Below are 22,972 nucleotides of genomic sequence, written 5' to 3' on the forward strand. Positions count from 1 at the left end.
CAAAACCAACAATCCTACTAGTGTCCTTGAATTTAGACCTATTGCTTGCTGCAATACAATCTACAAATGTATTGCCAAACTCTTATGTTCTAGATTGGGGGATGTGCTACCTCAGGTAGTTAGTGTCAACCAAGGAGGCTTCATCAAAGGGAGGAACATTGTTGAAAATGTTCTCATCTGCCAAGACATAGTGAGACTTTACAATAGGAAAGTTGCTTCTCCTCGGTGTCTTCTTAAAATTGATTTAAAGAAGGCCTATGATAGTGTTGAATGGGACTTCCTTCTGCAAATGCTCACCTATATGAAGTTTCCTAAAAAATTCATTGGGTGGATTATGAGTTGTGTAACCTCTCCTACTTACTCTTTAACTCTTAATGGCAACTCTTTTGGATTTTTCAAAGGAAAAAGGGGTCTCAGGCAAGGAGATCCCTTGTCTCCTCTTCTCTTCACCTTGTGCATGGATTATTTGTCTAGGATTCTCAATGTTGTGGGTCAACAGGATGATTTTAGATTTCACCCTATGTGTGGGCCTCTGAAGTTGAATCACTTACTTTTTGCGGATGATCTTCTTCTCTTTTCCAAAGGGACTGCAAACTCTATCATGTGGATGTTGAGATCTTTTGCAACATTCTCGGCTGCTTCTGGTTTGTGCTTGAACAAGGAGAAGACTGAAATCTACTTCAATGGTGTACCTGAACTGATTATGGCTGATGTTCTTCAAGTATCAGGTTTCAGGAAAGGTAACCTTCCCTTCAAATATCTGGGGATTCCCATCTCCTTTAAGAAGCTCACTAAGAATGAAGGAAGGAAGCTTACTGACAAAATTACTGCCAGAATTAGATCTTGGGGGGCAACCCACCTTTCATATGCTGGCAGACTCACTTTGGTGACTACAGTGCTACAGTCACTTCATTCCTACTGGTCAACCATATTTTTCATTCCTAATAGTATCATGAACAGAATTGATAGCATTTGCAGGAACTTCCTATGGGGGGGTAAAGATACATATTGGCGTGCCCCTGCTGTGGGGTGGGATCAATGTTGTGTACCAAAAAGTGAGGGAGGATTAGGGCTCAAACATTCGAAAAATTGGAACAAGGCTCTGTTAGGCAAATATATTTGGTGGATTGCGTCTAAGAAGGATCATTTGTGGGTCAAATGGATCTCTCATGTTTATTTGAAAGGTGTGCACTAGACTAACTATAATCCTCCTACTGATTGTAGTTGGTCTTGGAAAAAAATCGCTCATCTTATGTGCATCTTTAAATCTGCGTATACTACAGGTTCTTGGCTTGGTAAACATACTGACTATACTGTGATTGAAGGCTGCAATTGGCTGAGATGCCCTGGCCCAACTGTTAGCTGGTATAAACTCTGCTGGAATTCTTTGAATATCCCAAAGACATCGTTCATCTTCTGGATTTATAAGCTTGGTAGACTTCTCACTAAGGATCGCCTGGTTCGTATGGGAGGAGGGTCTGACCTGAAGTGTTTCCTCTGTTCTACTGAGGATGAGAGCCATGATCATCTTTATAATGACTGTGAGTTTAGTTCTAGATGTATTACTCTACTGCAACTGAAACTTAATGTCCAGTTCAATCCTAGGGAGTTGCTTGAATGGAATAGAAGAGGGAGAAGAAGAAGCATTCTAATTAGGAGGATCATCTGTGCTTGTCACATTCACTTGATATACTTGATCTGGCGTGTAAGAAATCAGGCAAGGCTCTTCTCTAAAGTACTTCACCCTACTGTGCTCATCAAGACCTTGATTTCAGATGTTTGTACTCGGTTTTTTGCAAGGAATACGTCCAAGTTGACTAGAGAGGAAGAAAGTTGGTTGCAGAACATTAGATAGTCTTTTGTATCCTCTGTTTGTGCATGGTTGCTTTGTATAGGTTATACCTTAGATACATTATGAGTTATACTCCATTTTTGTACTCCTTTTGAGATGATGATTAATATACTTAACCTTTCCCAAAAAAAAAAAAAAAAAAAAAAAAAAAAACTTTCAAGGACTTAACCGTACTAGGGACAAGGATTGAAGATGACATCCGTAAAGGACTCTTGTCCAAAACGGTAGGTCGAGGATATCAAGGGTCCACAAGTCATTCATACGGCTCTACTAGCAAGACCGACGAAGTTAACCTTCTCGAGCCATCCAAGAAAAGCACCCCACCAAGGAAATTCACAAATCTTGGGGACACTTACTCCAACGCTCTAAAAAGATTAATGAAGCAAGGTAAACTCCAACCCATTGGACCTACTCCCGAACCCGAAAGAAAATCCAAATTCTGGGACGAGAACTCGTACTGTGAATACCATAGGGGCAAGGGGCACGACACAGAAAAATGCTACAAGTTGAAAAATGTGCTTCAAGACATGATTGAAGATGGTCGACTACCAATACCACCGGGAGGTAAACCCAACAACACTGAGAATCCTCTTGGAGTTCTGGTGATTACAAGTGACGAATCTACCTTAGATTGCTCACATCTCATCTCCCCGAAAGAAGAGGTCATTAATGGGATATGGACGGATAGTGAGGAGGATGTCTATCTCCAAGATCTTCCCTTAATAAAAAGCGCCGAAAGCATCATAGATGAGATCATTGCCACGCTTGGGATCACAGAAACCAACGCAAGACAGCAAAAAGGATGGAGAAAATCAATCAAATGGACCAACAATCAAGGAAGACTCTTCAAACTCACCACTGGAGAAGGAGAGATGTTCAAAGGAGAACCAGAAGACGATGAGTTCGAGTCGGAGTCGGAGTCAGAGTCGGAGTCTAGAGAAGTCATTAGAGAGTCTACTTCTGTCGTCATCCCCACTCCCTTTGTATCTCCTAGCTTAGCCTCGAGTAGTCACAGTAGTTCGGGAAATGCCCCAACCACTGTCCATTTGCCGCCACTGACCATGGATCAGTTGGCTTCTTTGTTTCAACTTTACTCAAATTTTAATATGAATAAATCAGGTTCTGCTTACTCTTTGTGTTATCTTGAGTGCAATTCTGTTTACGATGATACTGAGGATGACCAAGACCCAGACTCGATCGAAATACCTCCCTACGTAGCCAAAGAAATACTACAAGAAGGGGAAGGAGGACCAGTAATAGAGGACACCGAACCCATCAATGTAGGAACCGAACTAGAACCCCAAGAACTTAGGATAGGGACTACCTTGAGCTCTACCGAAAGGGCCGATTTCATAGACCTCCTAAATGAATTCAAAGACGTTTTCGCTTGGTCTTACAAAGACATGTCAGGGATCGACAGGGATATCGCCGAACATAAGATTCCGATTAAGCCAGGTTTCAAACCTGTAAAACACAAGCTTCGACGAATGAGAACAGAATGGGCTCTAAAGATTAAGGAAGAAGTTGACAAACAATTCAAAGCCGGGTTCATCAAAGTTTCCGAGTATTCTGACTGGGTAGCTAACATAGTACCCGTACCCAAAAAGGATGGGAGAATCCGTGTTTGTGTTGACTTTAGGGACTTAAACAAAGCAAGTCCAAAAGATGACTTCCCTCTACCTCACATCGACATATTGGTGGACAATACTGCGGACCACGCGTTACTATCCTTCATGTATGGATATGCGGGTTATAACCAAATCAAGATGGCCATGGAAGATAGGCATAAGACCGCCTTTGTCACCCAATGGGGAACCTATTGTTATACGGTAATGCCGTTTGGATTGATCAACGCCGAAGCTACATATTAACGCACAGCAACCACACTCCTACATGACATGATGCACAAAGAAGTTGAGGTATACGTAGATGACATGATTGTCAAATCCAAGGAAAGAGAGGGACATATTGCGAACCTTCGCAAGTTCTTCGCAAGGCTACGAAAGTACAACGTGAGGCTCAATCCTCAGAAATGCACATTCGGGGTAACATCTGGCAAACTCCTGGGATACGTTGTTAGCCAACGAGGTATAGAAATAGATCCTTCCAAAATCAAAGCTCTGATCGAAATGCCACAACCTCAAACAGAAAAAGAAGTCAGAGGATTCCTGGGAAAAGTACAATATATAAGTCGATTCATATCGAAACTTACGATGATTTGTGAGCCCATCTTCAAGAAACTCAACAAAATAGACCACACCATGTGGGATGATGATTGTCAAAAGGCATTCGACCGAATCAAGGAGATATTGGCTAAACCACCAGTGCTCATGCCACCACAACGAGATCAACCTCTTGGTTTATATCTCACAAGAACCGCAAAACGGCCATGGGTGCCATGTTTGGCTCAAATGTAGGAAGTGAAGAAAGAGCTATCTACTATCTTAGTAAGAAGTTCTTGGAGTACGAGTGCAAATACTCACAACTCGAAAAGACATGCCTCGCTCTTGTGTGGGCAACGAAGAAGCTACGCCATTACATGCTTAGCTACTCCGTCAAAATATACTCCAAAATGGATCCAGTCAAATACCTCTTCGAGAAACCCGTCCTCAACGGACGTCTAGCAAGATGGACCCTGATGCTCTCAGAATTCGACCTCAAATATGTGCCACTGAAAGTTATAAAAGGTCGCGCCGTCGCCGAATTTTTCGCAGAAAATCCTATCAATGACGCACAAACAATAGATACTTGGTCACTTCCAGACGAGGATATACTCCAAACTGATGTAGACTCCTGGGACCTGTACTTTGATGGAGCATCGAACTTAAGAGGATTCGGAATAGGAGTGTTGCTCATTTCTCCTAAAGGCAAGCATACACCAATTGCTGTCACACTCGACTTCGAGGTGACAAACAATGCTGCAGAATACGAAGCTTGTCTCATTAGACTACAAGCGACAGTGAGCTTAGGCATTAAAAACCTCCGAGTACATGGGGATTCATCACTGATCATCAACCAAGTTACAGGATCTTGGAAAATCCGAAGCGAAAGCCTCGCACCTTATCAGGCTAGAATAGACCAAGTCGTTCAATTCTTTGATCACGTAACCTACCTACACCTACCTCGGGAAGAAAATCAATTTGCAGACGCTCTTGCGAAACTTGCATCTCTGATTAATATGCCGGATCACATGATGGAAATGCCTTTGTGCGTCGAACGACGGTCAGAGCCGGCTTATGTCCACCAAATCACCGATGAAGAAGAGATCGCGCAGGAACCCTGGTTCCAAGCAATCCTGAACTTTAAGCTTAATGGTATCTATCCACCGGATATGGACAAGAGGGGACAACGTGCTATACGCCTGCTAGCTTCCCAATACGTTCTCATGCAAGGAGAATTGTACAAAAGAACACCTCTTGGTGTAGTCCTACGTTGCCTTGATCATTCACAGGCACGAAAGGTGATGGAAGAAGTCCACGACGGAGAATGCGGTCCTCACATGAGTGGGCCTATGATGGCAAAGAAGATCACACGTCTGGGGTATTATTGGACCACAATGGAATCCGATTGCATCAAATACGTAAGACATTGCCACAATTGCCAAATCTTCGGGAATGTACAACATGTCCCTCCTTCATTGCTCTATACAATGACATCCCCTTGGCCATTTTCTGCATGGGGAATTGACATAATCGGGAAGATAACTGTAGGAACAGGAGGTCACTGTTTCATTCTAGTAGCAATTGACTATTTCACCAAATGGGTAGAAGCGGCTTCCTACACTAGTCTTACAGCTAAAAATGTGGCAAAGTTCATACAAAACAACATCATCTGTCGATATGGTTGCCCACATGAAATCATTAGTGACAATGGATCACATTTCCAAGCTGAGACCGAGCAATTGCTAGCCGAATACAAGATTAAGCATCACCACTCTTCGCCATATAGACCACAGACTAACAGCGCGGTAGAGGCGGCAAACAAGAATGTTGTCACAATTCTCAAGAAAATGATTGACAACTATAGAGATTGGCCAAGCAAGATACCCTTTACTTTGTGGGGGTATCGTACATCTGTTAGGACGCCCACTGGGGCCACTCCTTTCTATTTGACATACGGCATGGAAGCTGTACAACCAGTCGAGCTAGAAATACCATCCTTGCGTATTTTACTAGAAAGTCAAATCCCGGAAGCCGATTGGAAAAAGGATAGATATGAAGAACTCATCCTCCTGGATGAACGTAGACTACGCGCCTTACATAATGTCCAAACATATCAAGCACGTATCAAGCGAGCTTTCAACAAAAGGGTTAGGCCAAGAAACATCAAAGAGGGAGACTTAGTGCTCAAATCGGTTAGAGCTCTTTTACCTGTTGACCCACGAGGAAAATTCAAACCTAATTGGGCCGGACCATTTCTAGTCAAATCCATACTCCCAGGGGGTGCGGTTAGAATCACAGACCTAGACGGGAATGAGTTTTCAAACCCAACAAACCTTGACCAACTAAAACGGTATTATGCCTAGAATAGGAGCGAAAACGCGCCTCACGTAACCCCACGTGTCGCTCTTGTGGCACTAAATAAACGGCCCCTGGCCAAGCTGAAATAAGCTAAATGTCACTGTGCTCTTGCATTTTGACAAATTTGTCATCCTCGTATCATCAAATAAACTAAATTCGCACCTTCAGAGTAAGCAAAAGCTCATGCTTATTTTCTACGTTCATTACAAGCTCTTGCTTAGAACAATTATTCTTTTACATTTACTCGAACTACGCGCAAGGGTTTGATTTCACTTTTTTAAGTGAATACGTAGGTAATCCTTCACAGGATTCAACCCGTTATATCTAAAATGTAAATAGAAGGACATTTGCATTGCATTTGAAATTCGACAAGAATAATAAATAGAAAATCACAACGGTTTCATAACCATTTAACCTTTTTTATTTCATTCATTTTCTGATAATAATAGTACGCTACATAATAAAATAGAATAGGCTAGGATTCTAAAAACCCCACCTTTTTTATTACAACAACAAATAATAATAATAATCAAATAATAAATAAAGACTCGGGTTATTCCTCCATCTTCCCCTTGCCCTTGTCATTCTTGTCATATTTCTTGTCACGACCCCGAGCCGGACGCTCTTGCGCCACTTCAGACCTAATCACCAACGGTCTTTCTCGAGGCCTAGACTTTCCATTCTTGGCAATCACCATTTCCGCGACAGGAGTAGTCTTTGGTTTCTTCGAAGGATGAACAACTTGAAACCCGGCTTTTTCTTCTCCCTCTGTCAGGTTCTTCTCTTTCTCTCCCTCGTGCATCTTGTAGTCAACAGGCTCGCGTTTCCTCAGTCTCTCGCGCTCTTCCGAAGTAGTAGCCTTTCTCCATCTCAGATAAGAATCCGACACCCACAAGGCATTAGCAGAGAAATTCAAGAACCACATGTTTCTTTGGGCCCATTTAATGGCCCACTCTCTTCGGCTCTCTGTAGTAAGCGCCATAGCAGTCTGCGGGACGGTGTCAAGCCTCGGTATCGTCTGTTTCAGCCCAACTTGTCTCATCAGCCTTTCCGGGTAGATGCACACCATAAACTCCAATCCAGGAATGCGCACGGACCTAGTGAGATCCAAAGAAGACACTCCAGTGACAGATTTGAGGTGCCACCATGGTACGACCCACCTAATCAACGGGCCATCGTCGCTCTTCAGCTGTTCTTCCAATAATCACAGACCCGAGTGAAGTCCACCATGTACAACCTCGTCCTCATCGCAATCGAGCGGGCATGATAGGAAAGCACATGAACTGGGGGCTCGATCAATCGGAGCCGTTCCATAAGCCAAACCTACCAAAAGCGGGTATTAGACATTAAAAAAAAAAAAAAAAAACGTCTTTTACCCGGAAGGACGGGGCTTCCCAAATACGGCAGATCGCGGTTGGATTTCCTACTATCCAAGCCCAAAATAATCTCCCCTAAGCATAAGCAAGTGGGCTCTGCGCGGCTCCATCCGCTCAACAAGGCCCAAAAGACGGGGATCACCTCTCAAGTCTTCATCAACGTGCCCTTGGAAGACATACACATGCAACAAGCAAAAGCCAAATGCCCTCCGCCTAGCAACATGAGAAACGGTGGGGTCGGCTCTGTTGATGAATCGATCTATGAAGACCAGCATCCTCACGCCTTTCGAGGTAACTAAACGGTCCACCTCAAGTCTAGTCAATCCAAGCAAGTCTCTAAATTTGCTCTTGTACCCTTGCGAAGTAGAAGGAATGGCAGGCAAATGTTCGGGATCCCACCCACCAATAGCAGCAATTTCTTCAGGAAATGGGCAAATATCACCTCCAGGGAACGCAAAGACATGGTAATTCGGGTCCCAATAGTCAAGGCAAGCATCCAAGAACGGTTTAACAACCTTGATGAGCTTTAAACTCAACAAAGACCCAAAATTATAAGCACCCATATCATGCTTCTCCATATTCGAAAATTCGTTGGTCCATTCCTTCAAGCGGATCTCCAAAGTATTCATGATGAAAAATTTTCTTTTGAGAATTTTATGTAAATAGACGAAGAAGAGACGGAAGAATTATGTGAATAAAAGCTCCATCGACGTCTCTATTTATACTAATTTCTGTTTCCAAAAATCCGTCAGAGCAGGACACCTTGGGAACAAGCGCAGCACCTGCTGCGCCTCTTCAAAGGGACGCAGCTCTTGCTGCGCCTCTTCCTCAGCTTCACTTCTGTGATTTTCCGCGGTGGATCTTTCCTAATTCCGTGACGTTAATTTCCTATTCCTATGGGTTATTATTTTGGTAAATACGAGAAGATTACCATGTTTCAGGTTTCCTAATTTCGCGGGCACGCATTTCAAGGCGACATCGACATTTTTGCCATTTTATCACACTTGTATATTTTCATTTTAGGAAATAATTTTCATTTTAATTCATCATTTTAGAGAATAATTTTCGTTTTTAATATTTCTCATTTAATTCATTTATTTCACCGAATCTCAACATTTACATATTAATTTCAATTTCTTAATTTCATTTCTACATTTCTAACTTATAGATTTCTTTTTTTTTCTTTTTTAGGGGGTAACCCTCCCTACCGTCCGGTCATTTCCGGCAAAATTTTTGCATTTTTGCATTCTTTTGAGTCTCTCATTTTGCGCTAATTAAGGCCATATGTATATATAAATGTATGCTTTGCGTGTTTTCTATGTAAATTTCGGCAGCATGACGGCGTAAACCGTCATCTACCAAACCTGTTCAAAACTAACCTGCAGATACAAGCAACATAACCCAGCAGCAAAGGCACTCAGGCCGTCGTATATACACCAAACAAGGGAAATGTACAACAAACTGGGGGCTCGAGCCCCAAACAAAGTCCAAAAATGCTCAAAATCAATGTCCAAATGTACAATTGTACAAAGTACGGCCAACAAACAAAAAAACTACACAAAACTACTGATGGGCGCCCTCCAATTCTGCAACTCTCGCCGCAAGAACGGCGATCTCGGCGTCCCGAACCTCGAGCTCCCTCAACAAGCGAGCTGTCTCCTCCCGAGACTGGGTCAACTCTCGCTCCAGCTCGTGGTCACCCTGTAAACAATAAATTGGCTCATGTCAATCGATTCAAGCAAAATCGGAAAATCAAAATCAAAAATGAAATGGGCATAAGGTTCATACCTGACGACCTCGACCGCCGACAAGTGCCTCGACGGCAGTAGCTCGCAGCCGGTTGGCCACCCTCCACAACGCCACGAACCGAGACGGCGCAACCTGCATTTTCAAAAAGAAATTCTCAACAATTGAACAAACTCAATCAAATGTGTTCTTACACGAAAGTTATACAAGTTAGAGGCTCACCCTCCGAATCAGATGTTGCCAATCGTCCAGGCCAGCATCCGTCACAGCTACGTCAAAGTCACGCAGCTCGGAGATCGTCGTCCTCCCGGTCGCGTCAGTGTACTCGAGGGTCTCGGGGAACACTAGGGGCTCGATGCCCGCCGCCTCGACCTCCTGCAAAGACAAATGGTTCTCGTTAATCGATGATCTTTCATCATGAATCTCAAAATCGAATCAAGAGGAAAAGTAAAAGATGCTCACCACTACCGGCCAGTACGCCAACCTCCCGTAGAGGAACGCTGAGTAGTCCTCGCCAGGCAGAAGGAGGGCGTCACCACTGGCACCAGCCAAGTTCGCCTCTCTCTCAGCCTCAGAAGGCTCCCTAAACATCGTCCTGGGAGGATCGACGGGAACCGTCAACACGTCCCGAAAGCACTGACGAGCCAAGCGCTCGCCCAAGTACCACACAGGACCCATCGACGTCCTCAACAGCAGTCGGCTCGGGCTCCTAGGCCGAAGGACCTCAGCCATGAAAGGAGGCGCTCCAGCGTACTCCGCCCAAGGTCTGGGCACCCACTGTGACAAGATAAAAAAGGATCATTCCTATGATTAATTAAAAGCAAATATAAGAAGCACGAGTGAATATAAGTTAGATACTCACGCTGTTCAGCTGAAGAGCGTTCACGTCCCGCCGGTAGACGTTGTGAGAAGAACGCTTGCTCTTCGTCCGGCACATCACCCAATCCCTCACTACGGGATAAGCCCTCTCCAGCGGCTCCGTCCTACTGGGCGTGAGGCTCAGGAAGTAGGAGTACACCCACGCCTGTAAAGCAGAATAATCAATGACGATCGTTCGTGATTTAATAAAGAAAAGGAATTAACTTTGGTCTAAAGGAAGGTTCATACCTCCAGCAGTAGTCCAGGTCCGACAGCACCAGGAGAAGTCCCCTTCTCCATCAACTCCGGATGAACCATGGCCCTCATGAAGAGGATGAGGACCGCAAAACCAGCAGTGACCCAGTCCCAACGCCCTAGGGAACTCAGGTCAGAAAGAAAGGGAAGAAGCTTCGCCGACAGCCTCTCGCCCTTGTCTCCGAGGTAAATCGAAGACAGAAACCACCAGAGCCACAAACGAGCCCTCTGCTCATCTGTACAGGGAGGAGGAGCCGTCTCCCTCCCGTCAATCGTCACCAGCGCCGGGGTTTTCCCCGCAAAGTAGTCTCGAACGTAGGAACGGGTATCAAACCCGATCAGAACAGTGACCTTCGGCGACAAGTTCCAGCCGATCAATCTCCTCACCTTGGCCGAGTCCGCCCTCATGGCAGTCTCTGGCCACTCCACCTCTTCGGTCCCGCACGGCAGACCAGAAATCATGCCGTAGTCCTCCAGAGTGACTCCCACCTCACCGAAAGGCATGTGGAAGGTGGAAGTCGTATCCCAGAATCGGTCCAAGAAAGCGCGGACCAGGCTAAGGTTAGCCCGCAGCTTCCTCTTCGCGATGTCCCTCCAGACCTGCACCAAAGGACCGAACGCTCCACGCTCTATCATGGCCCGCTCCTCCGCCGACAGCCGCTCGTAGTGCTCCATCGTTGTCATGTATCCCGAGAACGACCTGATGTTCCCGGCCTCCTATTGTGATTTGAAACAAAAGCTATCTTTAGTTTTGAATAGAATTTGAAAGGAATTTGAACAAATGAATGAAAGAGGATGAGTAATGAGTAGTGAATTCCTATTTACCAAACTCTTCACTGTCCTGTAGGACAGGTGACCCTCTGCAGCCCACACCAGGTGCCTGCTCTCCCAAGTCTCAGCCCACGCAGGAGCACCTCTCAACTGACGACCTCCTCGCCCGACATTGGCCCGTCTCGGGGCCTCCTCCTCCTCAACAGCCTCCACCTCGTGAATCTCGTCCCCAGCAGCCATCACCGCGGCGGTAAAGGCCTGCTCCAAAGCCTCCTCGATCACGTCAGAGTCTATCTCCATGGGAGCTCTCCCAGAAGTAGAAGCCTCATCACCTGCAACATTAAAGCAAATTTAGGCCGCGTCACGTGACGACAAGCCTTTGTTAAGGGATTTTCGAGCCTTCGGAAGCCTTGAAATCGCTCTTCTTCTCGCCATCCTTGGCCATATTCCCACCTACCCGATCACTCATGTGGTAATTTAGGTCAAGTCAAGCCTAATTTGAAGCCTAGTCTCGGGTTCGAGTCAAAATTTCGGCAGCATTTCGTTATAACGGCGTTTATGCCCTAGAAAGTGTCCTGAAAAAGCTGTCACAAACCAAAATTCCGAGATGGTAGAAAGTTTACCCATCATTCAAGGACCAAATATCAAGTTTCGTCACAAATGGGCAATCCTAAGGCTATTTTCGAGGCGATTTACGGTTTAGCTGTGAAACCGTCTCAAATTTCACTCAAAGGCTCAAAACTCAATAAAAATTCGAGACAAATACATGGTTATGTTCCTAATACTACCTACTATCCATTTCTAATGTCAATTTGACAAGGCAAATGCGTTTGGGGGAAAAGCCCCAAAATTTCGATCAAATGGGTCATAAACCCTAATTTTTTCGGCTCAAAATTGGACAAATATAGACGATTAATGCAAGAATGTGTTGGAATATGTGTCCTCCGATAATAATGCGATCACGACTGTTGATCATAATGATCACATGTTTAAATCTCATTATAAAGAATACAATTGGGCAGTATTTTTACTGTCAACTGGTCAACATATATCGGTAATGATTGGCTGACTAGAGTTTGACATTACTGTCGTGCGACGGTGGTGATCAGTTGATCCCCTAGGTCATACCTATAGGGCAACACTCTTAATTGATCATTTAATTAATCGTATAATGTTACGAGTTAATTAAATTACTTGAAAATTGACGGACGATTTTGGAAGTAAAATTTACGTATCATATTGAAATGTGATTAAATGAGATACGGTCTGAGTAATCGAATTGTATCATTACTCGGATGAAATTATTGTTTAAAGAAACAATTGAAATTGAATGAATTATTATAAATACAATCTGTTGTGATTTATAATTGGTAAAATATTTTGGTACAAGTAATTATGAAATTACTAAGTCAATTTTTGTATGTGACGTATTTTTAATAATACGTTGATTTTTAATATGTTAAAAATACACAACAAATTTATGTGACATATGACATGTGACATAAGACAAAATGACAAAATAAAATGGGTTCCATTTTATTGTGTGTGCCGAAAAATAAGAGGAGGATTAAGCTAATTGTGGTTGTTTAAATTAGTGGTAAACATAATGATTGTTTGCTTTAGTAGCCATGCAACCCTATTATGCATTGTGAAGACAAATAATTGCATGCATTGGCTCCCTCCACCCCTTAGCCCACCCGGTTTTGAGAAGAGAAAAACCACTTGGTTTTTCCTCTTAATTTTACCGAATATACAATAATGTCATTGTATTATTCATTCATACTTTCACTCATCTAAAATAAGAATTCTAGAGAGATAATAAGCTTCCTTCTTCCTCTCCCATAAACCGAAAATATTAAGTGTTATATAATATTTTTGGGTCATTTTCTACAAGATTAATATTGTACTAGTTCTTATAATATTAATTTTAATTAAGAGTAAGCCTTGGGTATTAAGCTTTGGGAGAGATCCTACACTTGGATCTTAGTTCTTCCATTAAAGGAAAGCACAAGAACAAGAGAGAAAGGTGATCTCTCTTGTGCCCTTAAAACCGAAAATACAATGTAAGAATAATGTTTCTTCCTTATTTTGTTTTAATGTTTGCATGCATAAGATCACTTGTTAATTTTATGACAAATTAAATTATAACATATATGAGTATGTAAGTATATAGATCTACTTTTCCTTCAATCGGTATCAGAGCGCCTTGGTTGTTTGCATGCAAATCGGTTAAAAGTTTTTCCGAGTTATAAAGATTAACATATAAAACTTGTAAATTTTGTGTTATTATGATATATCACGAAATTAATTCATGCATGTTAAAATTTTTGGTCCTAAAATGTTTTAGGATATTTTGGTTAAATTTACGGATTTTTATTGTTCATATTATACAATAATGGCATTTAAATGTGATTTTATGAGTAAAAATGTCATTTTGGGTCTAAAATTAGCTATACTTCTAATTTTCCAGTGATTTTTGGATATATTGTCACATATATTATTTTGAGATAACCTGTAAATTTTCATAATTTTTGGACTTGTTATGCTCGAAAAATGGATTTTTCATTATTAAATTCGGATTTAGGTGAAAAATAGGTTAATATGAGTTAAATTTCGAATATGGTCATAGAAATTTAGTATGTTGTCACATGCAATTTTACAAGATGTGTGTAAAATAATGGGCTATTGTGAAGTCTTTTTGCATGATTTATGGATTTTTGAAGAAAAATAGCATAAATAGTGACATTATTAATGAAAAATTAATAAAACATAATCTATGACTAAGGAAAAATGTTATATGTTGCATTTTATTATCTTTTTCAGATCTAAAATTGAAAAGCTAATGAATATAATTTTTCCAATGTTTTTATGATTATTTTAGTTAAAACCGATAAACCGCAACATTGTTTTTCCGGAAAATTTCGAAATTTTTAACCTATGTTTTTGAACATTATGAGTGTCATGGTATTTTTCCAGAATGATCATGAGTTTAAATTTCAAATTTTGAATTTATTTGAAATTTTGTGATTTATTTGAAGTTTATAGTTTATTTTTGTAATTTTTAGTCCATTAATGAACAATTTTATAAATATAAGTTAATTATGGTCAAATTATTAGTGAAGACTAATTTTGAGTCCTAAGAGGTTAGGGTAATTAACCTATGCATAAATATGAATTTATGTAATTTTTGTGATTATAAAATGTTGAAATCACGCAAATCCGTAAAAACCGAGTAATATACCATATTGGCTAATTAAAGGCGATTTAGCATAAAATTGAGCATGTTCTTACATATTATAATGCTACATTTTCTTTATGATTGTCATAATTTTAATTTATGTAATTTTTGAATTATGTAATTTTACTTAGTATGGCCTTAGATTTTAATTGGTATTTCCCGAAATGTATGGGAATATCAATTCGGTTGTAATTTTATTGTGATCTCGTATCACCGTTTTGTAATTTAATAGATTTATTTTATTTTAGTTAAAATGTATAATAGGAAATTATGTAATTTGTTATGTAATTTTATTCATTCCGGAGTTCCCAAAGATGGATTTCTTCAAGAATGGCGATACATTAAGACGGTGTTACCTCGAGATGCGTGCCACAACCGAAGTTCAAGGGACCAATGGAGTTGGTTTCCGAATATGTAATAGTTAAATGGTTTTTCTATTTTAGGAAAGGCCATACTAGGATTTTTTTTTTATGCTTACATTTTATTTTATGTCACATGCATCGCTAAATCGCCATAACTAAAACATGCATCTTCTTTTATCGAGTTTATCGACCGTGTCAATTAAAATTATCGTAGTTCACCGCTTTAGTTCACTTAAAACGTGATAGATAATAAATTGACATGACCTCTCGCTAAAACAATTAATTGAGACATAGCCTTACCAAATAGTAGAAACCATGAAAACCTATTTCGCGAGGGAGCGCGCTCGGCCCCACCGGGGTACAAACCTTGTTACGTAGGGGAAGTGGGTGATAAATGTCTATCCACCGAATTCATGTTGATGAGGGATGTATCGGCCACACCGTACCCAAGTTAATGTGGGTTTGGATCATGGACACATTTATTCGAAATTTGGATTGAACTCAACAAAAAATTTTGATAAGGGATGTATCGGCCCCACCATGCCCTTGTCGGATGTGTTTTGGGCTAAAGATAATTGTTAATGTAATATTATCGACCAAGAGTTCTAAAAGTAGAATCGATTAAACGTTAATCCACCAAGTTATATTGATAAAGGATGAATCGGCCCCACAGTGCCTAAATCGATATGAATTTGGGTCTTGGAATCATTTATCTAGTTGGGTAGAGGTCACTAGAAAAATGCATAAAACTTGTTTAAATCATACATTTTACGAGTATTATTATTAAAACGACATTTGTTTTACTCCTTATATTTTGTTTTGTAGACCACTTCTTTTTCTCATAACAAATGGCAACACCAACACCAAACGCCACACCTCTCGCTAATACTTCATGGCTCCGATCCTTCATGGATCGATGTAAACTTGAAAAGAATGGGTCAAATTTCTCCGATTGGGATGCCCAACTCAAATTGGCCGCCCAAGGTGACGACAAGCTTCGTTACCTTACCGAGGCCTCTCCACCCGAATCTACTACTAGGTCGACCGCCGCCACTAGGGAAGCATATGAGGCTTACCAAAAGGAGTCCGCCGCAATGAAAAATGTCTTGATATTTGCGATGGAGGCGGACCTCCAGAGGAGAGCCTTTAAAATGGGCAATGCTAATGAGATTTACTCCAAACTTGTGACAATATTTTTACAAACTCCGCGGATCGTCCAATATGAGGCGGCCGCGGCATTCTTTGATCTCGACTTCAAAGGGGGCCAAAAGGTTAGCCCTCATGTGCTCAAACTTATGGAGCTTGTCGAGACCTTGAAAATTCAAAAGGTTGAAATCCCCAAAGAACTCATTGTAGATAGGATTCTACACTCTTTGTCCAAAGTCAAGGCATATGTTCAATTCCGGGTGAATTTTAACATGCAAGACAAGGATGTGTCTCTTGAGGAGTTACACAAGCTACTTGTGCAAGCCGAGAGGGACATGGGGTTAAATGTGAACCCACCAAAGGATGTGCTTAACATAAGCACTAAGAGTAAGGGGAAGTTCAAGAAGAATGGGAGAAAGGGCAAGAATCAAGCTCCCACATTCACCAAAGCTAAGACTTCTCAAGCTAGCACTTCAAAAATCAAGAAGGGTCCTCTTGATAAATGCCATTATTGTAATGGTATGGGACATTGGAAAAGAAATTGTTCCAAATACCTTGGTGATATTAAGGCTGGAAAGATCACTCCAGTAGGTAAATGACTATCCTTCTTTTATGTTTCTAATTCAACTATGGTATTATGATGCAAAGTTGTGATAATGTATCTCTCTTTTTATTGTAAATAGGGCCTCCACCAAGCAAAGACAAGGGAAAGGAAAAGCAAGCATGAGAAACCATCAAGAAGCTAGGGATAGCTTTCATGGAGCTTTGCTTTTCATTGTCTTATTTTAAATTATGTTTTGAATTTTAAAACCTTAAGTTTCCGTGTTCGACATGGAAAGGTATTTTGGATAATGGGTTGTATTTTGGATAATGGTGACTTGGTTTGCAACCCAAGTCACCCGTTTTATCGTTTTATCCGTTTGTTCTAAAATTCATGTTTAAATGCTTGCTCTTAGAAACATAAGATTATTCACTTAAAGTGATCTAATAGACAAACATAATGACGGGTTTCATTATATGTTCACATGCTTAAGGCTTGTGTATGATCATTTATAAAGTGGTGTTGAGTCTATGAACTCTCTTAAAGGTATGTCAATCACCAAGTACACATACGAAATCTAAAACTATTAGTCTATCTATGAGATAGTTCTCCTTATACTTCAACATCATTATTTGTCTCATATGCTATCTTTGAATCTATAGTGTATTTATTCTAAAGATAGAGTGGGAGAAAAATGAGGACACAACACACAAGGCAAGATAAAATTGTGTACTTGTGTAAATGAAGTTCTACGCAAGAGAGAATGATTTGAATGAAGGTATATCTATTTACATAGTATACCGAATAGATGAGATCTATGGTCTCAAGTTAGTTCTATATGACTAAAGAGACCAAGTGAAGTAATCATAAGAGTATATTCTCAAGATAACTACACGAGGAGACCAAAAGAAAGTTTTGGAAGAAAAAATGACTAATGTAAAGTCTTAACAAGTTTTTGACTAAGTTTATGAAAATTTTGACCAATAGTTTCAACCTTGAGATTTACTTAAGAGCCTAAATGAATCAAAGTCACATACTAGTTATGATCGAGTTACAAAGATTGATATACCGATATCTTCAATAGCCAAGTTTTAACCACGCAAATGTCATTACTTAACCTCATTGTGAAATGGTTAAACCTCCTTCAGAAAGGGTATTTCGAAGGACGTGTTCTAGATATTATTTATATTTGAATAATGACATTGCTACACATCATTATGACATGAGTGTGTTAGAGATTTAAAATCTCTTTCCGTAAGGTTAAGATGAGACCTCTTCGAAATAGGTATTTTGAAAGGATATGATGGGAACATATATGGTTTTATCTTAATAACTTGGCAATGCAATTTATATTTCAATTCTTGAAAAGTTTCGATTGAGAAGTCAATTTCGAAATATGTAGAATTGAGTGGGAGTTAGGAAATTGTCATGTGAAGACATGGAATTTAGTGGGAGCTATCATCCTTTGAATGTTTACAACTCATCACTCATTAAAGAATGACGAGCTAATACCTTCTTTCATAAAGAAGCATTTGAGTTTTCAATTCTAGATAAATTTGGACTATGATGAATCCAATTACGACAAGAAATATTGGATTAGTATTAAGAAATACACATCATATCAACATACACATAGGTTATTCATATAGATGAAAATGGAATTACCATTGGCAGTCATGGTCGTTCATTGAACCTATGAATGGTTGATCTCGTGATTATTAGTAACTAATGTTTCCGCCATTAGAATAATCATGCACATGTCCAATAGTGAATCATATGCATAAGAGCATGATGATTCATTGGTAAGCCACAATAGAAACGTCATGAATTCTCGAGTAGAATCCGATGAGCGATTTCGGTGTTTGTCAGAATGCTCTTATATGTGTCAAGAGGTTACGCATATTAATGAAAATCCGAGCACATGTAAGGATTTATGAGAATCCTAAATCTTTTAAGCCTAGAAAGAGAAATAAGAAGTCTTGGAAAGATACTTAGTTGAATAAGAAGTTACTCAAAACTAATCTTTCCTAACTATGCTAGGACTTGTGACAAGTGCTAGGCCAATCGTCTTGTCAAATTGTTGCAAGACTCTACAAAACATGTACCTAGTGCATTGTGTGTGGATGGAGTACTTGATCAGTACAAGTTATATCATTCACCACAAATTCGTTCGTTATGTGATAATCGATAAGGAAGTTCTTTCAAGATAAAGAACCAAAACCGTGGTCAGGAACCTTGATGTGTACTTGGTAAGGTTCATGCTATGAGAGAGAACATGAATGTAAAAGAAAATGCAAGTGTAAGAAGTTTGAACACAAGGACACATGGCATGTTAAACTTTTATTGCCATCAATAAGTGTTTACACTTACGATATACATCACAAGGTTGTAATATGATATTGACTACCCGAGTGTGATGTCGACATTTGTCGTTTGAGTTATTGTTAACTCATCTTATACATTGTTATATCCAAACGGGTTGTGGAGACAATTGAACCCCGTTAAAGTGAACACGGATTAACATTGTATTTGCCCATAGTTACTTACATGAGGTAACGTCTCGAAGTGACTAGAGTGTGATGCGATTGATGGCAAGTTCAAGTGCCATAGAGTCATGTGAGATGACTAGTCGATCACATTGACATTTGTTAGGAACATTTTGTCGGGCCTAATGACCGCTTATAGAGTTCGGCAAATTTATATAGCCTGGTCGTGGCGAGAGCTACTATAGTATTCGAATGAGTCGATTCTTTTGACTAAAGACTGTTCACCTAAGATGGCACGATTTGATTAACTTTGATTTGTGTTACTACGACCTTCGTAAATGGGGTCAAATGGGCATATTTTGGGTTATGATGGCTGTGGCTAGTCGAAGGGAATGAGTGCGATAGGAATTGTCCACCCCTAGTCAGGGTTATAACAATATCTCAGGGCCACTCGAGGAGTAATGAACTGGAAATGCGTGGCCACGCTCGGAAAGTATCTATGATAGATAAGTCCGGTCAATCAGTTATTCTCCAGATCGAGGAAACCACTCTCGATATGATCACTTGCAAGTACGACCTGAAAGACACCTTGCATTGAGTGGGAGATAGTAATAGGACAAGAGAATTGGTGACGCACACTTGTCGAGGACAAGTGGGAGATTGTTGGAATATGTGTCCTCCGACAATAATGCGATCACGACTGTTGATCATAATGATCACATGTTTAAATCTCATTATAAAGAATACAATTGGGAAGTATTTTTACTGTCAACTGGTCAACATATATCGGTAATGATTGGCTAACTAGAGTTTGACGTTATTGTCGTGCGACGGTGGTGATCAGTTGATCCCCTAGGTCATACCTATAGGGCAACACTCTTAATTGATCATTTAATTAATCGTATAATGTTACGAGTTAATTAAATTACTTGAAAATTGACGGACGATTTTGGAAGTAAAATTTACGTATCATATTGAAATGTGATTAAATGAGATACTGATGCGAGTAATCGAATTGTATCATTACTCGGATGAAATTATTGTTTAAAGAAACAATTGAAATTGAATGAATTATTATAAATACAATCTGTTGTGATTTATAATTGGTAAAATATTTTGGTACAAGTAATTATGAAATTACTAAGTCAATTTTTGTATGTGACGTATTTTTAATAATACGTTGATTTTTAATATGTTAAAAATACACAACAAATTTATGTGACATATGACATGTGACATAAGACAAAATTGACAAAATAAAATGGGTTCCATTTTATTGTGTGTGCCGAAAAATAAGAGGAGGATTAAGCTAATTGTGGTTGTTTAAATTAGTGGTAAACATAATGATCGTTTGCTTTAGTAGCCATGCAACCCTATTATGCATTGTGAAGACAAATAATTGCATGCATTGGCTCCCTCCACCCCTTAGCCAACCCGGTTTTGAGAAGAGAAAAACCACTTGGTTTTTCCTCTTAATTTTACCTAATATACAATAATGTCATTGTATTATTCATTCATACTTTCACTCATCTAAAATAAGAATTCTAGAGAGATAATAAGTTTCCTTATTCCTCTCCTATAAACCGAAAATATTAAGTGTTATATAATATTTTTGGGTCATTTTCTACAAGATTAATATTGTACTAGTTCTTATAACATTAATTTTAATTAAGAGTAAGCCTTGGGTATTAAGCTTTGGGAGAGATCCTACACTTGGATCTTAGTTCTTCCATTAAAGGAAAGCACAAGAACAAGAGAGAAAGGTGATCTCTCTTGTGCCCTTAAAACCGAAAATACAATGTAAGAATAATGTTTCTTCCTTATTTTGTTTTAATGTTTGCATGCATAAGATCACTTGTTAATTTTATGACAAATTAAATTATAACATATATGAGTATGTAAGTATATAGATCTACTTTTCCTTCAGAATGAGACACATACCTCGATTAGTCATGATTAATGCAAGCTTTTGGATCAAACCTTGGCGGAAATGGTGAAGATTTGAGAGAGAAATTGTGTGAACTGTGTTTCGAACAAATGAACATAAGCCTCCTGATTATCGCGTTTTTACGCAGAAAGAACACTTTGGGGAATAGACGCAGCAGGCGCTGCGCCTCTTCCAAGAGACGCGCGACTCTTCTTTGCGCCTCTTCCCTGTGTTCCCTCCATACGGATTTTCAAAAATTTGTTATGAGTTCGTTATTTGTGGGCCCATCTTTGGTGCGCCTCTTCCCCGATGCTATTTTATTCTTTTGGTCCGTTTGACGATTTTCTTTCGTTCCGGCCCGCATTTCCAAGCCAGCAGCAGACTGTCGCACGTTATTTATTCCTTCCAAGACCTTTTGCCCGTCGCAATGAGCATTCATTCCTTCACAGAATTCGACACACCTTCATTATGTCTCCAGCGAGAGTAAGCGGATATACTTTCCCTCTCATGACAAGAAGAATAATTCCCTATCATGTCTCCAGCGAGAGTAAGCGGACGTACTGTCCCTCTCAAGACATGAGGATTGACATCTACCTAAGCAGATTTCCTCTCAGCAGTTCCCGCCTGTGTCCTGCTACTCGCAATTGTTTCTCGAAGACTACCCAAGCAGTTTTCTCTCGGCGGCTCACTTTGTGTCACCCTGCTACCCACAATATTTCGTGTTTCCCCGCGGAGTTCGACAAAGGAGTCGTTCTTCAGAAGTTCCCAAACCAATAGAGTTCCTATACCCAAGCTTTAGTTACCCTTAAGTTGAATTTATATTTGGCCTCCTTCCCGTCAATGCTTTCCTTTAGGGCCCCATAGCCTAGCACAATCCTTATGTATCTTTTAGGTCTTAACCTTAGCTCCTATGCACCCGGAAGCATCTCGAGAAGAAGTCCCAGGTATGATCTCTTCTTATGGCTGGCGAGCCTCCTTACGTAGTCTAATGGACTTTAAACGACCCTCCCCGATAGTCGACAGACTCTAAAATGTTCCCGACGACAGGTCCTTGGCTCAGACCCCTTGAGCCGCCTCGCGTCGCCATAGTCGTCAGGTTGTAATCTTCGATTGACCTGATGGCTATACTTTGACTTTCGCCTTGTCTAAGCCTTAGTCAAAGTGGGGGCTCTGTAGATACCTCATTTCTGCACCTCTCGCAAACCACCCGGTGATGATTGGGCCGCATGTTTGGTACGCGGAACGATTTGTGACAGTTCGTAAGATTATCGTCAAGTGATTGCTCAAATATTAATATCTACCTCTTAGTTGTCATCTACGTGCCGATACGGTCGTTTTGTGATAATTAGAGTACATTCGGAGTCCGGGCCTAAAACCGTCTCCATTTTTCGATAAACCGTTAAATCCGAGTCGAGAATGTTTGGAATGTTCCGGATATTTCTATTCCATATTTCATAAATTTTATCTTTTGGTAAACAATTTCCCGTAATATTCACATAAGATATTAAGGAAAATCGAATTATTTCCGTCCTACCATAACTCAAACACGGAAATCTTTCTTCCGCAGGAGGAAACCACTTGGGAACAGACGCAGCAGGTGTTGCGCCTCTTCCAAAAGACGCAGTTGCTGCTGCGCCTCTTCCCAAGCCCTTTTCTGCGTATTTCTCGTATCTTTTTCATATCTTTCCGAGATTCACTTCCAAAGAGTCTCCGAAACCCTAATTCCTCCACGTGATTAGTATAAATAGGAGCCTTCGCTCCTCATATTTCTCACGCGAGTGTCCGCCCTTCTCTTCTCCCTTTGCATTCTAGACTTTGTTCTTACTTTTTGGCGTCTACGTGCTTGAACTTTCGACCACGTAAGTTCGGATCCTTCTGAGTACCAGCCTCCCCG

This window comes from Silene latifolia, chromosome 2 (assembly GCF_048544455.1).
Source record: "Silene latifolia isolate original U9 population chromosome 2, ASM4854445v1, whole genome shotgun sequence".
Classification (NCBI taxonomy): Eukaryota; Viridiplantae; Streptophyta; class Magnoliopsida; order Caryophyllales; family Caryophyllaceae; genus Silene; species Silene latifolia.